We start from the raw sequence: 17,713 nt of genomic DNA on the forward strand, positions 1-17,713 counted from the left end.
GAAAATTGTGAAAGAATTGTCTTTTGACACTCCTCTCAGGGGTATAATTCAGAGCGACATGGAATGGGAGGTTTCCACGGTGCGACTGACCATCCAAACTGTGATACCCAGGCTACCCATTGCAAGATTTACCATGTCTGACTCGGCTGTTGAGTTGTTTGGGCTGGATAACCATTTTATATAAAGTAAAAATGATCTTGTTTTATTTTCTCCTTAAGTGCTTACTGCTGCGGCCGTGAAAACAGAATGGGAGTGCAGAGCCTCCTGGGATATCTATGTCATAGTGACACATGCTCAGCGAGATCAGCATACTTTTTTGCATTTACAGGTGGCCTGGTCAGTGAGAGATTGGGTGACGTAGGCAAAAGATGTAAGAAGGTAGCTGTGCTCGGTTCTTCCTCTGCACCAGGACAAAGGAAGAATCCAGGACGTGCAAGAATGAATCCAGGTCAGGTTTGGAGGGATCAGGGGCTCTGCCGAAGAAAAGGTAAGTGGGCTGAACAATCCACTTTAAGGTCCATCTGGTTGAGGTAGCCTTGGACTGGGCCATTGCAACACCTTGATTCATTTTTTTAATCTATTCTCTTATAGATTTGCTGATTTGTTCAGGCTCATTATGCTGTTGCGTGAGCCAATTTAAGCCAAACTTTATCTGTCACTTACATGGCTTCGCATTTGACTCCAGAATACTTTGCTATACAGAGGAGTTCATGGTCATCTCAATGACTGCAAAGTGCTTAGGTCCTGTGGCTGCAAAACAAGTCCAAACCATCATCCGTCCACCACCATGCTTGACAGTTGTTATGAGGTGTTTGTACTGATATGCTGTGTTTGGTTTCACTATATATGGCTCTACTCCAAACCAGCAAACTACTGAAACTTCCGCTTTTTTAGAGGTGATCACACTTGCTAATAATTAATTAATGAAGTCTATTTGATTAGCAGCATCTGTCTGCCAATAATTTCCTAATTCCCGTAAAAGTGGTAACTGTGTACTAAATTTTTCATACAATGTTTCTGAATTTTGACTTAGGCTACGTACATACGTGCAATGGTTCCCATCCAATAATCGGCTCAGGGCTTATATTGGACGAGAATCATGCGTGTGTACAGCGCTTGTCATCCATTGTCCAAAGGAGCATCCTGGCGGATCCACGGACGATGGTCCATGAATGATTGTAATAGAAGTGAAATAAAGCGGGCACAGAAAGGTGTCGCTCCGTTGTTTTCCCCCCTCCCCTCTTCATTGAGCAGAATGGTGCTGTATGTACAGCACTCGTCCATGCATTGTGCAGTCTTTTGTCATTGGAAAGTATCGTGAAAGATCCAACCACAATTATTGCACGTGTGTACCCAACCTCAGTCTTTGGTAAGTAAATATTGACACAGTGTGGTATGTCATATGTTGTTGTTCATCCAAGGTTTTATTTACCTAATTTAGGATAAGACCTTAAAGAATTAAATAGGAATGGATAAGAATTAAAATAAGACCTGTTAAAAAGATGAATTTTTATTATGTCCTGATATGTAAAACCCTAGAATTAAGGTTTACATTAATAAAATAGAGGGGTATACACCTAAAGCTATGAAGTGGCATTATGATGCAGATAACTAGATAATATTTGTCCACGGTTACTGGCACTGGTTTTACTAAAAAGCATTGCTGTAAGTTGCCTGTGGTAGACAGAAGTTTTGCTAAATGGAATGATAGTGAAGAAAGTTTCCATTGGAAGCAAGCTACACAGAATACTCATAACCGGATCCAACTTTCCAGAATGTGTTCTCTCTGATTCAAAGAAAAAGCTGTGACTTCTGACATGTCTGAGGGGTAGCTTGTGGTCAGGAAACCCAAATAGGAACTGTCTGATGATGACAAAAGAGATGTTCATATCTGTTTATAACCTGGTATCTGTGTTCTGTGCCTTGTAGTGAAAACAAACATTGCAGAGCATAAATCTTAAGAGGAGGCAGGGACTGGGCACCTGACACCAAAAGGATGAAACGAAAGCCTAGGGGAGCTTAATTTTTCCAACACATACTTTCTAGCCTCCAGCATTTGCTTTTGCAGATCTGCTGGACACAGGTTACAGTACACACATATGAGTAATAACTCTAGTCTATGCAAACTTTGTGTAAAGATTCTAATGAAAGTCATTTAGATGTAAAAGGGTCAGAGAAAACATTTCAGAAATTATAATATTTTGCGTTTGTTCTACAAGTTGTCTTTAAGGCGAGCAGCCTATAAAAATATAAATCCAGTGATCTTTACTATGTAGTCCTTACTAAAACTGCACAGTCTTGCTTCACAAGGCATCTTTGCTGAGCTTTTCATATTATCTGCAAACATGTGACAGTCCTGTTAACCACTATGTACTTAAATACTATGGACCACTGGAGCCCTCCATGAGTAAAGCCCCCCCATAGAACTGAGTGGTGCCATAGCCCAAATGCCCTAAATAAAGCAGACCCTGCAGAGATGCCTTCAAAAGCAAATAGTGCAGCTCTGGACAGGGCCACACAATAAAGATCACTAGTTTCAGAATGAAGGCACGCTTTTATCCATATGGGCTGCATTTAGTTAGGGGGCATGCCTGAAAAGACAACTTGTAAATAGTGTCTTTCCTTTTAATTTAGTATTAATATTTTACAGTATTAAGCGCCATCATATTACACAGTTTCCAAGCATGAATTTCGGAACACATTACAATTTACAATACAGGGACTGCAGTGCACTGTTTGGCCACTTATGTTTTGATGACACTGTTCTGCAGAAACAGTCGTTAGGTCTTGCTTGCTACACTAAATACACGTTGGGATGTCTGTGCTGCCTGCTCCCTGGAACTGTGCAAGTTGTCCGCGGTACTGCGAGAGAAAAACTGGTCTGTGAGTAGAGGTAAGTATTAAAAAAATCTGGAATTTTCTAAATCCGACACTCCGACATGTCCTGAGGTTGCCGGATTTTCGTATGTCAACCTGTAATTGTAAAATAATTTGTCGTATTTGGAGAAAATTTTTATTACGGGAATAAGAACGATGGCAAGCAAAACTTACTGCTGAATTATTCAACACAAAGACACAAAGCAAATACAAGGTCAAATGGCATGTGGCTATTCACCAGAAGGTGAGGCCCAAAGTAAATTGTGTCGCATTAAAGGTTGACAGTTAAAACATCAAAAAGTTTATTGAAATCATGTACATCAAAAAGTTTATTGAAATCAATATAAATATTAATTCAAAAAAGTAATAAGACAAGTCATTTTAAAGATACTCATGGTTTTCATATTCAAAGGTGAAAAAACTAAATCCCAACACATTTCGCTGGAAAATAACCCACTTCTTCAGGAGGATTAATAAAGTCGGAAAAACATTGAAATTAAATGAAAATCACAGTAAAATATTATGTCAAAATATAAAAATATATGTCAAAATATTGCAAGGCAGTCCATAATAATATTAGTAATTACCTTTTGAGCTCTTGTAACAAGAGGCTAAGGTAGGTATCAAACAACAGATAACATCATATCCTGCACGGCTGTATCTCTTATCCAACACAAACGAATCCAATGGGTGATTCAGCCCACCAGAGTCCACTTGTTATTATCTTGCATTTATAAAATGACAATATAATATACAGCTCTGTAAAATTCAACTTTTTTAAAATTTACAATCCAACTTTGTGTAACATCTGCTATGGTAAGACAAGTGAGGGAATGCACAGAATACACACGTGGATATGTGGTTGTGACTCAACAGTTTCTTCAGGTAAAAGCGACACACCATTTGTCAAAGTTTGTAACCAAATCATTACCCTGCAGGGAAAATTATTAGCGTATTTGTAAAGAAATCTTTTGTACAAAACCACATGATGGAGAGATTGGCCACAAGTCTGGAAAGCAGTGTCTGAGGTCGCAGAGTAGCCTTATTAGACAGATTTGATTATTGGTTCTTGGTTTACCAGGCACTAAGTAAAAATGTGCTAGAACCCTTATGATCCATTCTTATTTCTCAATGAGATTTATCAGCTAGTCTGTTATTTCAATATTATATTCTTTATCAGTAAACAGATTTATTTTGTAATTTCTTGCTAGGTATGGGTAGAAAAGATTTTTATCTACTTTCCTCAGGCTTCAAATATTAATGTTTATTTTAATGAATATTATGTTCTCTTTAATTTGGCATTCTGGCACATACTTGTTATGATAAATTAGTTTATATTGGATGATAGTGTGTTTCTCATGCCCAAGCTTGCAAGTCACAGGATCAGTTTTATGTACTTTATGGGGAATAGGAAAAAAGGAATTTGCATAACATAATAAAATAAAAATGATTTCACCTAGCAAAGTATACCTGTACTTTAATGATGTTTGGATACATGTCATTCATTGGGATTCTAAATTAGCAATATTATTTATGCCACATTGCATGTTATGTTGTTACTGTATATCGTTATGCCAGTTTTCTGTTTCTTTTTTGGCTTGCTTATGAGTATTTATACCTACTAGAAGTCTTTTTACTACTTTATACTGTATATAAGGCCCTGGTCCAGTACCAGTGCTCACCAGACGCCAGTCCCCCAATCTAACGGCACACTCTTCACCTATAGCAAGCCATGGTTACGTTGACACAGCAAACAGTTGCCCCCAGGACTTCTGTGCACAAGGGATAGCATCTTGTGGGGAAGGACTGAAAATGGACCTGGAAGTATGGAGAGATCAGGAACTACTAGCTCATTAGCTGCAGCATAACTCCAAATACCCTGCATAGTCTCATGGCAGGGGATGCCGAGAGACTGTTCACAGCTAAAGGGAAATTAGGGGTGCGACAAAGCAGAGGACTGACATATCTATTAATATATATATATATTTAAATATATATATATTTATATAATGAATTTTAATTAGAGCTAAACACAATAAATAAAATCTTATAAAAGCTACAAGTTATATCATAACCTTACTTCAAAATTTGTCAACACTTTCATTAAAAGAGCGATTCTGTCATGAAGGTCCTTGTTCAAACACTACCGTGTTAAGGGGTGACGACTGTCTGCCATTTTTGTTCTTGTGCTCACAATACACATTATGTTACATTACTTGCGCATGATATCTACATCAATCATCATCACCCAAAGCAGAAGAAAATCTAAAAAGTTAGATGACCCTGTGTGCCATATGAATGGCATGAAGATGTCTGGAAAAGATAAATATAAAAAAAAGACACAAAAAATACTTGATGGAGGCAGTCAATAATGAAAAGGCAAGTTGGGGGAATGCCCAGAGCCCAAAATTAAGCTCTGCCAGCCATTATGTTTTCTTTATTGCAGTATAAAAGAACATTTCAAGCAAGTGAAGGTCTGCTTATGCTGTCTGGGCAACTTTGCTTTCTTTTAACTATATGTAGGTTAAAAAAATGTACATGTATGGAGTAAAATGAAATCATTTTAAACTTTCCCCTTTTTTATTTCCCTCCAGTGACTAGGTGAGGATGATGTTACCATCCTTCCAAATAGAGTGATGTGAGTTATAGAGTAAGCAAAAAATGACTCCTCTCCTGCTGGCTCAGTGATTCAGAATTCAGTGATTCAGAAGGCTTAAGGAATGAATAAATCTAATAGATGTATTTCACCTACTTATAGTTTGAAAGTTTGCATAATGCAACACAAGGAAGATCACCCTCCAACCTGTGATTGGACGATGAACAGGTAGATTCAGACTGATGAGATCATTAGTTCTCTTTTACCTTCTGTCAGGATGCCACTTGTAAACACATATGAGTAGAACTTAATTGGTGGAAGGCGATGGCCATCCTGTTCCTAAAAGAGGCTGAATTTAGGACAGTATCAAGAACTAAGGCTATAGATTTAAACATACATTTAATGATTTGTAATTAATACATTACTGCATGAAACAGTATTTTAATCCTAGAGTGCAAGCTCTTCGGGACAAGGTCCTCTCCTCCTTGTGTGTCAGTCTGTATCTGTCTGTCATTTGCAACCCCTCTTTAATGTACAGCACTGTGTTATATGTTGGCGCTATATAAATACTGTTTTTTATTATTATTATTATTATTATTAAGAATAGGAATAACAATAATAATAACATTCCTGTCCAGAATAAGTTCTATGAGCTGGACAGAGTCAGTCCTTTTTGTGTTCTCAAGTGGAAAATCTGTTTCATGAGTATTCGTTCCATTTTCTTCAGTAAATATGCGTTTGCTTTCTTCTAGCATTGTTTTGTCACAATAACTAAAGAAACTCTCATGCACGGCTGTCCAGAAACAGCTTCTTTTCTCAAAGCCGCTGCCAGAATAACAAATAACTTTCTTGGAAGGACGATACAGCTTGTAATCATCATCAAAGACTCTGCGTTCTGTTTGACAAATCAATAACAGGACATGACAGGAAACAGGTCCCCTGTAGAAATACATTTATATGGAGCCTGTTTATGTTTTCTTAGCACTGCACATCTTCACATCTAAATGTTTCCACTGTCCCATCTACAGGAACAACCAATAACTAATATATAGAATATTTATATATTCTTCATGGTGCTCCACTAATCATTTTCTATTGAATGCTATGTCTAATTTCTGCAGCTCATATTCAGGGCTGTATGATTCCGGTTATCTATTACTTTGCAGCAAACCAGAGACCCAGAAAATGCCCCAAAAATGCCCAAAGACTGCAAATAAAGAGTATAGGGATTGTTATGCTTTTTTACATTTATGACAAATTTAAAGCATATCATCTCCTCCTCCCATGTCATTGTTTGTATCCGTCTGTCATTTGCAACCCCTATTTATTGTACAACATCTCATGTTATATTGGCCCTTGTACTAAGAACAATTATAACCCAAAAACAAACATCTTATATATTGCAGCTTACCAGTTGGTAAATGTAACGGCAGCATCGGCAGTCAGAACATTTTTTAAAATTATTATTTTATTTTAAAGAATGGCCTCCTTTGTATTAAACCGAATTGCCTGGATTTGGGCTTGAAAAATTACTGCATATTCATGTAGATGATGAAGAAGACAAACTGCTCCACAGACCTGCAACATGTAAAATCAGAGAAAAGACAAAATTCTTGTTTTTGGTTAGTTATTTTTGGGCAGGTATAAAACCAAAGCATGAGCTTGATACCCAAATAACGAGCCTCGTCAGATGAGGAAAGGTCAACCAAGGCAGCCTGCATATTTGTATTAAGATTTGTTCCCGTTAACTGACAAAAAGCTTTAATTACTAAAGCATATGCTTACATGAAGTAGCTAATAAATGTGTAACAGGAACAATTAATCTTCAGCTGCATGACATTAGAGGTAGATTGTGTTTATATGTGTGTCCCTTTCCTCCAAATGTCACAGCGTATACCATATCTACAAAGAACATCTGTAAATAACTAGGTTACTGTACCACAAGATCTGGTATTCTGCAGATCTTTAAAGCTTCCTTTGATCTGAACATTTTTATTCTGCAGTCTAAGGGGGGTTTCTAAAATAGCAATGTGATATGGGCTCTGCAAAGCAGCGTTCTTCCGCACAGGATTACTGCTTCAAGGAGCACGCTGTTTCTTTAGTTTGCAGATGTTAAATGCAAAGTATAGTGATTGTCAGTCAGTGCACATTGTAAATATTATTGCCATGTATACAGTAGTCTTGAAATGGTTATTACATTCCCTAATTGCTCATTCCCTCAAATTTTTTCTTGCTGTATAAAGATTTGTGTAGATTAGGCACAAGAGGAATCCTTGTATATCACACCACTCAGCCTCCCTGTCTATCAGCTGCTAAGATCTCAACCAAAAAGAAATTCCCTAAAGATTCTACTATAAAATTCAAAAACCTCTAGAAGATATTAGTGAGTTGAGTAACACACTAGCTTCTAATTTCTCCCAGCTAAACTAGTAGTAAGATCTTCTTGCTTACTGTAATTCCATGCATTTTATCACCCCTCTTGCCAACATTAAAGCCCTAACATTAAAGCACTGGGAACTTAAAATGAAAGATTCTGTCTTCTATCCAAAAAAAGTTATTCACCGTCACCATCATTTTACAAGTATATTTTTGTCATGATTTTGTTATATAGGGTTAAAGCAGAACTAAATGTAATAATTAAAAACTTGTTAGCAGGCTTTTTCTGTGGAAGCAATAGGCATTATTCTTTTTGCAATAAAATAAACATATCGCTATAATGAAACATAATAAAATAAAAATATTGTCTTATCACAATGTTTTTTATACACTCACCTGTTCTCCTTCTATCCTGGGTGCCATCATTGCTAGGTTCCTGATCTTTGCCCTTTTTGATTGTCCAGTCTGGGATAACATAACTCCCACACATCCAGATACAAACATATCTCCTAGATTGTAAGCTCCTCGGGGGAGTGCCCTCTTTACCTCCTGTGTCACTGTTTGTGTCTGTCTGTCATTTGCAATCTCTATTTAATGTACAGCGCTACATAACATAACAACGCTATATAAATCTTTTTTTATATTATGATTATTATTATAATATCCGGGGATGATACTCCTGTACAGCCTAGCATTTTTTTTTAAGACAAAAGTGAATGGACAGGTAAATATATGCTTTATTGTACCAAGGATATTGCATGGCCCTTTCTGCCATAAAGGTCTGCCTGTTTGCAAAGTTCTGATTTAAAGCTGATATTCTGGGCCCATACACAAATATAATGCCTTAAAGATGGCATGCTGGTTGACCCCCAAAACATTGACAATATTTTGCAAATCAATAATATTAAATATTATTTTTTTTACTTTTTCTGGGGAATGGGTGACAGCCAGTGATCATGCATGTTGAATTTTAATGTTTTTGCCACAGACAGATGATTGCCTGTCTGATGTGGACAAAATATGCCAGTGGTCGGCTTTCTTTGTCTTTTCCAAAAATTGAAGGGCATGGGAAAACACTTGTAGCAGTACAATGGTGTGAAGTTTAATACAATGTATGTCTGGAGTTAAGCTGAGTTAACCAATGTTCACATTAGTGAGACTAAAGGCACATTGTACAAGTTCTACACTACATAACTTCAAACGCATCTCAGTATACAAAGAGCAGCTTGTGTACTTTTCACAGAGATATATTAAGGGGGCATTGGCTTTTAGAACTCCAAACTGGACTACCAGCCAATAAAAAGCAGTAAGGTGTGTTCAATGGAAATCATTAGGTAAAGTTTTAAAACAATTTTTGTAAGCATTTAACTTTGTGATAGCCTCTAGCTCAGACCTAGAAAAATGAAGCACTAGGAGTACAGCGCTGCGTAATATGTTGGCTCTATATAAATCCTGTTTATTTTTATTAGGTCCTAAGGTTCCAAGGTCCTAATTGTTCCAGGGCCCACTGCTTTTTTGATGTTAATGATTTATAACTAGAGGTGCTCATAAGACTGGCTCATATCATATCTGGTTGGAATTTTTTTTTTTTTTATCCATGGCTGGTGGATGACAACTATCATCAGTGACAGCTTAACCAAGTGAATGACAAATATAGAAATGTTGGATTTGAAGTGGGATTGCTAAAAGTTCTGATCTGAGGTCGTAATAGCTAAGATCTGAATTGGAACTGACTCTGATTGGAAATATCATGATACCAAAATTGATAACCACTCATTTAATTTAAGAAGTTGGCCACATTCAGGTCATCAACTTTTAAACTCTTTTAGTGTATGATTGTTTGAGCCACAATAATCCTATATATTTGTTTTCCAAAGAGGGTGATTTTTATCCAGAATGTGCACCAGTGATATGTTAAATGGTCAGTTTAAATAGCAAAAATAAATAAAATAAAAATAAAAATAGCACTTTGTAAACTTATTTTCTAGGTTGTTAAAGACATTTATTAGAACCTGCTGCTGGTAAAGTATCTTTTGAAGGAAAGAGACAATCGGGAGCTTGAGTCTTTAGCTACTTATTTTATGCCTTGCATCCCTCATAAACTATTTCCACGATTACAGGCAGAAAAGACTTAGACATTCACTTGAGAAAGCATTGCTATTAGGAAAGCACAAATAAATCACCCGGAGTGAGCTGGTCCTGGAATATACTTCATAACAGTGCGTTTTATATTACTGTGGCTTTGCAGACTGTCTGTCACTAATGGATTTCCTGGGATAAAAGAACTCTACTGGTTTGAGTGTGTAGTTTTGTTTCTGTGATCAGTAATATTTCTTTATATTTATTTTCTATTGCTGGTAAAGCTAATTTATTTACAGCTTCTATTTCCTGACTATTGTGGGAACTTACAGATGTAGCTGTGAAACACAAACACTTTATAATATCATATGTACAAAGTCTCACACCTTTGGGTGATGATTGAAATTTGTATTGCTCATGTGGTCATTGGGTCCGCAATATAATCTTCAGACTCGGGTAAAGAAGATGAACTGCTTTTTCCCTTCATCAATTGCTACATACATAAAAAAAAAATCTAATATATATATATATATAGTATATATAGTGATATTTGGGGGAACTGGGATTGCTGCATCACACCTCAGTCTCAAAGGTATTTAAACTCATCATACAGAAAAAATAAACTTTTCTTTAAATGATAACTTGACTGTGATAACCGTCCCCAAGTAGGAGTTTGTAGTCTCCACTTTAAGGGTGTTTTTCCTGTGGTCCTGGAGTCTCATTTCCAAAACTGCTGGCTGGCTATCACACCTGAGTGTTCACATCCCCTCCGGCTTCTTCTCCAGTCTCATTTACTGAGCCATACCTGGCCTATAGCACCAACCAGTCTGAATTGGCAATTCCCTCTTACTGGGATTTGGTAGATGCTGCACAGCCATCTCCTAATCCTGGCTTGGGAAAAAGATGGAGTATTTGGCTCACCCATTTTTTCCAATAAACTCTGGAGCTGGATCTTAAATAAGGGTCTGTAAAGCTGCAGTTCTACCATTAACTATGGAGAAAGATGCTGGGAAATACCCACTACATTTGACTTCACATACCTCATGATGCTACTATGTATGCATACAGTAAATAATATTTTTAACAGACGTATTAATTGTTGATATCATCTCCCATTGCTGAACTCATCTTGTATTTATTGCCAAAATATTATGCAGTGCTTTACAAAGTCCATAGTCATGTCACATGTCACTAACTGTCCCTTAGAGGAGCTCACAATCTAATGTCCCTACCATAGTCATATGTCAATAACAGTTTAATTTCAATTTTTTGGGGGAAGCCATATAACCATATGAACAATGCAGGAAGTGACATGTAAAGGAGAAAGCGTATCACAGCACGTGTGTACGCAGCCTTACTGAGTGTTTAGAAAGATTTACCAAGGTAACAGAATATAATGATGTCCCATTAGAGATAAAATACTGAGCCTTAGAACTTTACTTCTTTTCTAATCATAAAGATATTTAGATATTTTGAAGTTGGGGAATCTAGTGGAAGTTAAATTAAATTGAGGTGGAACAGGGACCATTTACAGATTACCACAAGTAAATTAAAAAAAAAAAGGTTTTGTTTTCTGATAAATATGTCACATGGTAAGATTAGAAGAAAGTTATATCCATTTCCTCATTAAGCATAGGCGTTTTGATGTTTAAATACATAAAAAAACCTGTTGACCATAAACTTCAAAAGACTTTTTTTGTGCCATTTAAAATATTTCTCTCCATATTACACTTTTCCTGTCATTACATGTAAACTTCAAATGATAAAATGCTTTGTACAACTCAGGTCAATCAGCAGGCTCCCTATGAAGCTGACCTATATAACACGACTGCATGAAAGGTATATTTATTATGTTGTGGGTGATCGGTGGTTTAATTATTATTTTTATGTGTGTTTTTGGGACAGAATGAAAATCAAAGCAATACCGACACTCAAACAGCTGATCTCAGGAAGTTTTTGGTGCCCCAGGCTAATAGTTACACTGCAGGAATAGAAAAGCTTCTTTCTTTCATCCCTGACACCAAAAACAAAATTAGAATTTAAAATTTTAACTCAGATCTTTTTTGTAAGCGATTGCATATCACCACACAGAATGTGAATATTTCTCTGGAGGGGCGATAGCCTTAGGGGACAAACATCAACTTTGTATAACTTAAAAGGCTTTGTCCATTGTTGTAATCTTTACTATATGCAGAATGTGCAAAGAATCATATCTAAACCTTTTTTTTAGCTTTAAATGTATCTTTCTGAAGATTGTAAGAAAATCTAATTAGATTCGAATGACATTGAGACATAATGTCTCAAGGACCTTTTTCAAGACATCTGTTGTTGGTATATATTAGGTGGTGCTGTTTATAAAAAGAATTATAGCTGTCCTTTGCTTGTCTGTTGTGTTCAGCCACCAAGAGTGACTTTGAGCTTACATAGAACTAAGGATTCTCATGTGACAGCACTGGACCAATCACCAGCCTTGTTGCATGGAAGACAGGGGAGTCCCAAGCTCCTCTATACCTAAAGGTACAAGGAATTTCTCCTTGCTTACACTGGCTTTGAAAGATTTAGGCATTACTGGAACACTGAGAGCTATTGGCGCACAGAGAGTTGCTAAAGCACACAGGGTTATTGGAACCAGGGGTGTAGTGGGGCGGGCACGGGTGAGAACACCGTGCCCTCATTTTTTTCAGGAATGGGCACGTGTGACCACTCTTATTTTGCAAAGAATTATTTGGTGGTCCATGGGTCTGGCAGGTCCGCCCTCACCAGGGGGTCAGGAGAAGGACCCCACTGGTGGGGGGGGGGGGGGCGCACCGGCCAGAGCTGCGGACCATGCCCCCCGTATGGAATTTTAGGCTCAGCAGTCTCTCTGAACACAACCCGCTGCGATGCCTGCGATGGGAGAGTGGGTGGGTTCTGGTATCATGACGTCACTCTGGAGGAAGTTTCTTCCCCTTTGACTGACACATAGGCAGGGGTGTAGTGGAGCGGGCATGTTCACATAACAATAATGCGCATGTGTGCTCACCATGGATAGTACCATTCCCTCCTCCTTTTTTACAAGTACACCCCTGATTGGAACACCAAGGATCATTGACCATTGGAGCACAAAGGGTTACTGGAGCATAGGGTACATCATTTTTGTGTTTGTATTGACACCTGGGAAGACTCTAGGAAGTAAGCAGTGGGCATATATGTCAGAAAGCAGCCTAAATAAGATTTTCAAAAGAGGAAGCAACTTTGCTAAAACTGCCTGATCCCTCCTAATTCTAACCTCTAGTAAAACCAAGGAGAGGTGATTACACTTTGAACAAGCCTTGACAAATTTTGACCACAACACTTTGCTACTCATTTCTCCAAGTAGCCATTGCTTTCAGTGGTTCAGTTTTCCTGTGAAGTGGCTGGATGTCATGGAATAGACGTAATGAAATTATTGCTAAATGTTCTACAAGTGATGTGTTGTTATGACTCATCTAATGCAAGTTGTGGGCTATAGTATTTTTATTAATCCTAGCAATCCTTTCATCCTCTTGTGTCATTGTTGTTCTGGCAGGGGCTGTACCTGGCTATCTCTGGTGGGAACGTCCTGTCTGTTACACCCCTGTCTACCTAGAACGATGAGTGTCCTCAGCTTGTTTGCAGGTAGGACAGATCTTTCTCCATACGTCCCAACTAAATTAAAAAACAAAGCATAAAAACATATAAACAAAGACACTTTATCTGAGCCTACCTTACAGAAGAGCTTTAGTTGCAAACCATTTAGCAATGAATAACTATTAGGGAAATAAAGACATGTAATACACAATTTAAGGTACAGAGTGCAGGGGTCAGGTCTATGTAACTTACTAAAGAGCACACATGGTGTAGCAGTCAGGACAATGTAACATACAGTATTTGTATCACTGGGCCTGGTTAGAAGGTGGAGAACAAGTAGTCAGTGGAAATGGTGAACTACAATAATGCCGTGGTGGATTTTGGCCAATAAGGGAGATCAGAAATGCCCAGCAGGGGATTGGGGAGAACAATAGTGTCTAGATAAGGATGTGGGAGAAGAGTGGTGCCCCTTGGTGGAGAGGTAAACAATGGTGTCAACATGATCAGATGACTAAAGACCCGGGGTCCACCAGAGAAAAGGAAAAGGACGGCCCTGAGAACAAATAGCTTTCCTGGCACCGTGGAATTTTTTTGTAAGGCTTCAGGGCTGAAGGGCCCACCAGAGGACACAACCTAATCACCCATTAATCATTCATTACTCATAAGTTCTCACTGCACAATAGCCAGGCTATGGTCCTTTGCTCTGCTGTGAGACACATCCCAAAACCAATGGACATTGGAATTGTATTGGAAATCTGGAACGGTATATAGAATTCAGGATAATTGAGGAATATGCATTCTCTGACATTTAACTTTAATTATAATTATAATAGAATAAAATAATAATGTGATAATCATATATGACAAGTAGAATCAACTGCAGCGTTATCAAAAAACAATCTGTATTATTTTTAATATAGTTTTAGTACAATGTTCTAGTTTACAGAGCACATTTCCTTTATTCTGTACTGTTACAGCACAATTTGTTTGTTACACCCTGCTCCCTCAAAGCGCTGAGTGTCCTGCAGCTAATCCTCAAAAAAACAGCTGTATTTCACCCCAATATATAACAATGTGGAGTCAATGGGGGCCTGGGTGAGTATAATAAAGAAAAGTTACAGAAGTGAATCCTTACAAATCGTATCTAATGCCATCCTAAAATCCATGTTACAGGTACCAGGCTGCAAACAAGGACTTCTGCTATCAGTGTGGGATCAGTGGTATCTCTGCAGCAATTCAGCATGCCCCCTGCTGAGTCAAAACTTTAACCTTCCAATCATCAGGAACTGAAATAAAGTGAGCAGACAGAAACACTTAGCAGGACTAAACGATTGACACAGCTGGAAGAGTCAGATTAAAACTGTTTAGTCTTTTATTCTATAGAGGTAATCCCAGAGTTAAGGACATCTGACATACAGACAACTCTGGATACCAACTGGGCTTCCCTGCTTGTTTGTGTGCAGGACAGAAGCTTGATAGGGGGGCAGTTTTCAGGACTTGCAGAAGAAATCCTTTCTAAACACAGCTGAGGTTGTGGGTGATCTTAGGGGGTGAGCTTTTTCTGCAACCTCTTCTAACTCTTTATTGACCAAGACAAACTCTGCAGTTCTTTCTTTTTGCATATCAAAGCACAGCTTGCTCCAGAAGGTAATAAATGTCTAGGCTCCAAGGGTTTTTGCATTGTTTGTGATTAGCTCACAGTGAGGATTTTATACAGTAACTGACACCACGCTGCATAATATTTTGTTGAGACAAACATCTGTCCTAATTGCATTCATTAAAATATTATACCTGTTCTGGCTTACATACAAATTGAACTTAAGAACAAACCTACAGTCCCTATTTCCTATGTAACCTGGGGTCCACTTGTATATAAAACGTTGTATATAAAATGTGGATATGTAAATGCTGTATGTAGGGGTCATAAGGATGTACTGTAAGTGTCAGAAAACATATATACAAAAAAGTATACTTTTTTTATTATATATATATTGGATCTGATTTATTAAAGTTCTCCAAGATTGTAGATGATAGACTAATGTGGATAAACTTGGGTGATCCAGCAAACCTGGAATAGACCTGGACCAGGATTGAAAACATTTGCCAACTGATAAAAAATTATGTTAAAGAAATCTATTCCAGGTTTACTGGAACGCCCAGGTTCCTCCATGACAGCCTATGATACCCAGTCTTGCACTTAGATTTTCCCCTTTAATCACTCTAAAACAAGAGCATAAAATAATAAGCCGATGTTTACCCTATCAGGAATTCAGTGACATCACAGACTATCAGAAAAATAACATACGTTTCAGACTCTGTGACACACTTGTTCAGAGTTGTTGGTCCAGCAGACCCAACTATATCGGACCTCCTAGGCTCTCCAAGTTCCCAGGCTTCACACAGCTTTCCTTCTTTTATAAAGGCATTCCACAGGCTGAGCCATATAGCCTCAGATTTTAACTCCCTTAAAAGTCTAGCTCCCTTTAGTCTAAAAAACACACTCCCTTTCATTTTCACCCACCAGGTGCTTTCTAGCCTTCTTCAATGTCTGGCCTGTAATATATATATATACACTATAAATTTATGTATAAATATATATGATTAAAGTATGTTACAAACAACAAAAGCTGCTGTGTTAAAAGCAAGGACAGCCAGAGCAGTGTTGTACAACGCACAGTAAACATCCATTTACAAGTGGCATCACATGCATCATTTCTTTATTTTTCCCCGAATTCCAAACTAAGTCACTCTCTTTCTTCCTTTTTATGTAGAAATCATAGACGTTGTTTAACATCAAATTGTATAAACAATTTAACGTAAAAATAGAATATTTGGAAAAGCACTGATATAAAATTGGACTTTGCACTTGAAGTATTGGTCTTTGGCCAGCGGAATATAAATACCCGCAGTACAAGTACATTTAATCAGTACACAGAATTTCTTTTGAACCAGGAAATATTGTTTGCTCTGACCCTTTTGTGGAAAATTAGAATTTGTTCTTTCTTGTTCCACTGCTTCCCTAACAGATAAAGACAAAATAAACTGTTGGTTGATGGGTTCAGATAATATTTCAGACATAATGGAAGGAAAAGATAAGAGAAATATCCACATTATATCATGTAATGATCTTCCATGTGGATAAACCCACAAAATACAAAAAACTTTTAATAAATGGGTTCAAGCCAAAACTTGTATTTTTTAGTTTAGATTTCCTGTCGGTTTGACCTCATTTCTTATTTTGAAGTCTGTTCACCAAAATTGAGGAAAAAAGATTGAATGCAGAATATCCAATCTGAACCAAACTTATCTTCGCACTTAGTTAAAAAGAGAAAAGAAGAACTGGGTTTCTTTTCGTTCATAAACTTTATTTTTAACTGAAAAAAGGACTATAACTATAAAACTATACAGATATCCCTATGATAAAAAAACAACATCTCCTACCCAATGCATTTCCACAACCAGCGTCTTCAGGAACTTAAAAAGATAAAATACAACATATAAAAACAATTAGCCCGATGAATAACCTTCTTTTGCTAATGGCAGCTACCAGCCAATGGGAGAACTGCCTGCTGTTCAGCTTAAAGAAGGGTTCACATTTTTTTTACATTTGATTACATATTCTACCATCAGAGACAATTGTTAAGGTGTCAGCAGTAATCATTCCTGTTGGCTAGAGGAGTGCTTCAACCTCTTACAAATACCAGCCAATGGGAACACTGCCCATTGTATACCTTAAAATTAGGCTCAGAGCCAATGTGTTCAATAGCAACCAATGGCTGTGAGCTGTTGGTAATGTACCCAAAAAGATGCAGTTAGATTATTCCTAATAGAACCAAATCAGATATTGGATGTTTTGTAAATTTCTTCAAATTTGAACTGCAGGATTAGTTTTGAGGACGACCTTTGTTCTATGATTTGTACTAATCTGTGTTTTTCTTACATAGACATAAAGACAGTGCACAGGGGACAGTATGAAGCTCCAATTCACAAAACATTTCCAATGCCACTTGAAGATAAATCTGAGATTTAGCTCATTCTATGACATATCTACAACCTGAGCAAGATGAATGCAAGAGGTTGGGGAAGGATTCTTTTTGTTTGTTAGGGAAAGCCTCCTAAGTTGTCCCTACAGTATGTCACAGAGTCCCAGGGAAGGATGGTGGACCCTCTGCGTCACCAGCCCAGCTGGCTCAGAGT

The sequence above is a fragment of the Pyxicephalus adspersus genome, chromosome 5 (genome assembly GCF_032062135.1).
Source record: "Pyxicephalus adspersus chromosome 5, UCB_Pads_2.0, whole genome shotgun sequence".
Taxonomy (NCBI): domain Eukaryota; kingdom Metazoa; phylum Chordata; class Amphibia; order Anura; family Pyxicephalidae; genus Pyxicephalus; species Pyxicephalus adspersus.